Raw genomic sequence first — 6,000 nt, 5'->3', positions numbered from 1 at the left:
AATAAAAAATGAAAAAAGAGCTACGGGTGTAGCCCAGTGTGGAGGTCCTAGGTTCAACCCCTAGTGACACTAAAAAAAAAAAGTAAGTTGAGCTGACTGCACAGTGTCCCAGGAGGAGGCCGTCAGTGTCTGTTTTGCTTAAGTTCCAGGTATGGACATAAATTCTACAAAAATGAAATGCATGACTAAAACTTCTTGCTTCTTAAAATAGAGGAATTGTGGTTGTATTTCTGGAGTGTAGTAATGGCAGAAAGAGCTTAGGAAGTCAGAATATTAAAGGAATAACAAGCAAAGGTGATCACAAAACCCAGGAAAGACATTGCTGAAAAATGAACTCCAACACAATAGAATACTATTCAGCCATTAAAAAGATGACATTCTGGGCCAAGTCTGTCATCCCAGCACTCAGGAGACTAAGGCAGGAGAATCACTGTGAGTTTGAAACCAGCCTGGGCTACATAAGTGACTCAAGGCCAATCTGAACTGCACAGCGAGAACCTGTCTCAAAAAAAAAAAAAAAAAAAGTGACATTCTCTTCAATGTACATGTACCTGGGGGATATTATACTGAGCCTAATAAACCAGACACAGAAGACAATCACTGCATGGCCTCACACATGTGGAACCTAAGAAAGTTGATCTTAGGTAGTGAGTACAGTAGTAGTTATCAGAGGTTGGAGGGGAGAGGTTAGTCAGAGGGTACTAAGTTACAGTTAGGAGGAACAGGCTCTGGTGTGCTATTTGTAGTCAGGTGATTGTAGGTAACAACGATGTATTCTTTCTAAATAGCTTGAAGAAAGGTTTTTTGATTAAAAAATGATAAATGTGAGATGATGGATATACTGATATTCTGATCTGATCCCTATACAATATGTACATTTATCAAAACATCACGTTGTACTCCCTGAATATGTGTGTTATATGTAAATTTAGCTCAAATAAAGACAGGAAAGAGAACTTCCAGAATGCTTCAGAAAGTGACAAGAATGATGAGATAAGTGTATTCAGGGGCTGGGGATTTAGCTCAGCGGCAAAAGCGCCTGCCTGGCATGCGCAAGGTAGTGAGTTCGGTTCCCTGTACCGGAGGAAAAAAAAAAAAAAAGAGATAAGTGTATTCAAAGAAAGAGGGAGTATTTCGAGGGGGATTACCGGCACTGTATCTCACTGTAATGATTTTTTTCAGTCACACTTTGTACTTTCTATAGCTTCTCCCTGTGATGACTCTGGGAAGGCTGGTAATTTGTGTGACCAATGCAAATAAATTGTGTTGATTAACTGAATTGTACCTTGGTGGCAACTGTTTAGTTAACTGGTTGTATGAGCTGAATAGGTACAAGTGTGACTCTGGACCAACACCCACCACCCAAAGGCACCATAGAAGAGGCCACTTTGCTCCAGTAAAGACAGGGTGGGTCTTGGGGAGGACCCCATCCCTGCCTCAGGGTTGATGCAGGGGACTGGCCTGTCATATCCCAGGCTGTATCTAAACAGAGGGAGCAGACTTAGGAGACCTGTCAGAGGACGCTTTGGGGACCTGAGAGTGGTGGCAGGACCCCTGCTATAGGCACCTTTTTGTCACTATTTACAGGATTTCTACAGATGAAAACAGATGGGCCACAGGCCTACACGTCCCCACCAGCACAACGTGGGTCTGCAGCAGCCTTGGCAGGTCACTGAGTCACATCTGTGTTATCACTGAAAGGAGCTGAATAGATAAAAATCAAAGAGAGGACCTAAAAGAAAGACTCCATGTCCTATCCTTAGGGTTTAAGGACATCGTCCTGGGGACCGGGCCTGGAAGAACAGCATGGCTCCTGCCCATCACCCAGGGGTTCAGTTGGTTTGCAGACATGGTGGCCTCAATTATCAACATGTGGTTATGTCCCTATTGCTCTTGGATGACTAGGGATCTCTTACGCCTCTTCTCTTTCCCAGAAGCATTTGAGACCATGGCCAGTGTGTTAAGGGAAGTCAGAATTCTGTGTGATCCAAGTTTCTGTGCTGTAGAATCCCCCATCGTAAGGCCTTATAACCATTTCACTTCACCTTCCCTTCACAGTGGCTCAAAGGGGAAGGTGACAATGAAAGGACACTGCCATAAGCAATGCAAAGGACCTCAGAGAGACTGGGATGCTGGAGCTGCAGGGAGGAAAGGGCCTTTTTTTCATGGCACCAGGTGCAGAAGAATAGGACATAATATACAATGTAAATAAAAATATATAAATAAGTATTTTTAAAATTTGAAACAGTCACTGTATATTTTGATCACACCTTGTAGTCCATAGTCAGGGATGCTGGTGATGCCAGCTGACTGTCCAGCTGCCCAAGGCAGCCACATCTTGTCACCTGACACTCCTTCTTCCTGCTTCCTCCCCATGCAGCTTGCTGAGGAGAGCAGGGTGTGAGTCAGCCTCTGGGCTGCCAGAGCTCAGACAGGGAGACTACGGTTGAGCCACTGGAGGCAGGGTAAGCCCTGGCCACCATCCCTGAGTGCAGAACCTCTTCTCTCCTGTGCAGGGCAACCTTCTCTGGTGACAGGAGGGCCACTGTATCCCTCGAATCTCCCAGGAGAATAGCAGCTTGACATTTTCCTCATTGTTGGAACCTCTCCGGGTGGCTATTGGCTGCTGCGGTGTTTGGGTTGTGTCCCTTGAATTCATATGTAGAAGTCCTAACCCTCAGTACCTCAGAATGCAGCCCTACTTAGAGAGCAGGTCTTATAGAAGTAACTATGGCAAGATGAAGTCTTTAGGGTAGGCCCTAATCCAATGTGACTGGTGTCCTTATTTAAGAAGGAAGATATTTGGTGGCAGCGTTTGGGGGAAACACCATGTGAAGATTAAAATGTCTCTCGATAAGCCAAGGGAGGGGCCCGACACAGATCCCTCTCACATCTCAGACCCTCGGAAGGAACCAGCCCTGCTGACACCTTAATTTCAGACTTCTGAGTCCCAGAACCATGAGGAAATACATGGGGTGATCAAAGTATAAGGTGAATATTTAATTTTTCTTTTACATCAAAAGACACATCCCATTCAAAACAACCTCCCTTACTCAAACACACTTATCCCATCGTTCCTGCCACTTTTTGAAAGTCGTCTTGTGAGTGTCTTTATAAGGTGTGATAAAAATACAATGAAGGCTGCTGCTGATGGAAGAGCAGACTCATACAAACATTACGGTGAGTCCTTGTGGACCATGTTCACTGGATCTGGCACCATGCAACTCTGCCTCTTCCCCAGGGTCAAAATGACCACGGAAAGTGAACATTTCAAGTAAGTTTAGGACATCAAAGCAGCCACAACAATGCAGCTAAAGATACAAAAGAGGATTTCCAGAATAGCTTCGACAGTGGCAGGAATGATGAGATAAACATATTTGAGTATTTTGAGGGGGGATGACAATTTATTTTAATAATGACAATTTATTTTACAGTAATACAAGAAAAAAAAGTTTTCTCATTCACCATAATTTTTGATCACACTGTGTACATTTCTGTTGTTGAGCCCACCCACTTTGTGGTGCTTTGTCATGGCATCCAGAACAAACCAGCACATCCTGGGTGGCCTCTGCTGGGCCCAGGAGCCTTCTGCGCTCACGCAATCCTGGATCCTCAGATACCAACCCAGCACTTTTAGCTCCAGTCCCAAAACAAAAACTTTGATTTTGTGTTTTATTTTACATTGTTTTAGTATTTTTTTTTCCTCCCGTGCTGGGGATCAAACCAGGAGCCTCATATATTCTACCACTGAATTATAGCACTGCCCTTTTTTGATTTAATCATGTAAGGACAGTTAGGCATGCACAGTTTTAAAAGCCATTTTCTGAAGAAAGATTGATAGTAAACAGCAGGCGTTCCCAACCCTACTGCCCAGAGGCCAAGGGCTTCCCTTGCTCCCAAGTTGAGTTCTCTGGGTGGGTTCACTTGAGCCCCTGCCAAGGTCGCAGAGCAGAGCACCAACTTGCCCTTTTGTTCCAGGAGCTTCCCCTCCAAGAGCACCGGTGGGAAACCCCAGGGAGGGTCAAGGAAACCTGTTCTGGGGGAAGTGGAAACTGCTCTAAACAGCCACAGGGGTTCCAAAGGGCTTCAAGGACTTTAGAATGGTGCAGGTTGTTTGTCCTGGAGCAGAAGCAGGAACAAGAGCAGACCCTGAGCTAGCCAGACTGGACAGCCCAGGCTGGAAACAAAAGTGCCATCACCTCTTCTTCCTGAACCTCTGGGCACTAGCGGATGTTCCCTGTCCTGCTGAGCCATCTGCACCGGTGCCCAGGGGATGCCACCCCCAGGGGCAAAGGGCAAGGGGCCCTCCCTGTACCCCATGCTCACTGCCCCAGCCACAGCTTCCTCTTTGTCACTTTTACATAGTACCTTCATCCCCAAACAGGAAGGGCTGCAAGGCTGCAGTGGCCACGGAGATGGGACGGCGGCCCAAGCTCCCCCAGAAGACAACTTGCAACTCAGTCTCAGAAGAGCAGCTCAGGACGGGCTCATGATCAGCTGGTGTAGGGCCCCAGGGAGGGGAGGCACAGGTTTATGCATCTGTGTGGTCTGTGCACATCCCCTCCCCTTCCCCAGAAGGGGATCTTCCCCAGGGTGGAATTGCCCAACGGTCACCGCAGTTTGAAGGGGAACCAGGTAACTTCCTATTCTTAAAGTTCTGCAAACAGCAAGATGAGGGCAGCTTTTCCCCACCTCTCTCAAATAGAAATGATTTTAATTGTAAAAAGAATGCATGCTCGTAGCAGAACATTCAGTGTCAGAGTGGACAGTCTAAGATGAAAAGTCAAAGTCTGTCTCACTAATCCCTTCCCCCGCCCATGGCCTCTCCAGAGAGGACCACTACTGGGACTCTCCTGGGTCTCCCCCCAGGTCTTTCCTAAGTGTAAATACTCACATTCTCTTGATCGTATGAATGGACTGTCCACAGTGGTGTGACTCCCTAGTTCACTTATCTCTGTGTCTTGGTTGTATTTCTGTGTCACTATAGATAACCTCCCTTTTGTTTGTACTGAATCGCTCTCTTTCTCAAGGAGGTTGTGCCAATGAAATGACCTAAACTAGAGCTGGCTGGGCTGAGAAGAGACACAGAGTGAAGCAGAAACAGCAATAGAGAGATGGAGCCAGGAGTCCCAACACACCCCCTGCGTGTCATCTTCATAGGTTTCTTAGTGACTCTGGGCTCAGATGCTGCATCAGTAAAATATAGATTACCTGAGATTCAGGTGAAGAGCCAGACTGTAATAGATCCTTAAGAGTCATTGGCTTCCTAAATAAAAGTGAAAGCATTTCATAGTCATGAATTGGTGTTATTGAGATGGGCAGTCCTCCCCCAAGTCACATGTAGATACAACATAACGCCTTCAAAATCCCAACAAAACCTTTTGTTTTCCAGACTTTTTGTTCAGTGGCTCTCAACCCCCACGCACACTGGAATCCCTTGTGAGGAGCCATAAAAGGAATACTCAGGCTCAGTTCTCCGATTGAAAACGGGGCTAACACCACCTAGCCCAGGATGGCGACCAGTTCTGAAGATGTGAAAGGACGGGAGGTAGTTCTTCAATCAGGGGCCTGCGCATGTGCAGCTAATGGTTAATTTCCTTTCTCAAACCCAAGAGCTCTTTCCTGCCCACGAATCTCAGCTGGGTAATGATGACGGGGAGCAACTAAGGGCACCCCGTAGGTGCACCAAACGTCAGTTCCTTTCATCTGCACAGGGCTGTGTGTGGGAAGCCTTGCCTCATTTAGATCAATGCCCTGGGAGGTGCTGTCCAGCAGAGGAAACAGAGATCCCATGAGATTAGACAGGCTGCTAGAGAGCCCCTGAGCCAAGATTTGAGGCCAAGTGCAGACGTTGTCCAGAGCCCTCCTTGGTCCCCACAGCCGCCATCATCACGGGGCTATAACACAGTCTGCTGTGACAAATCCAGTATCTCAGCCAAGCACCATGATACCTTTGCGAAGGCACCTGGACCCTTAATGTGCACCGGTGAATGCACAACA

Source organism: Chinchilla lanigera, unplaced genomic scaffold, assembly GCF_000276665.1.
Source record: "Chinchilla lanigera isolate Chin_1 unplaced genomic scaffold, ChiLan1.0 scaffold00091, whole genome shotgun sequence".
NCBI lineage: Eukaryota > Metazoa > Chordata > Mammalia > Rodentia > Chinchillidae > Chinchilla > Chinchilla lanigera.
Note: the sequence above shows the minus strand (reverse complement) of the source record.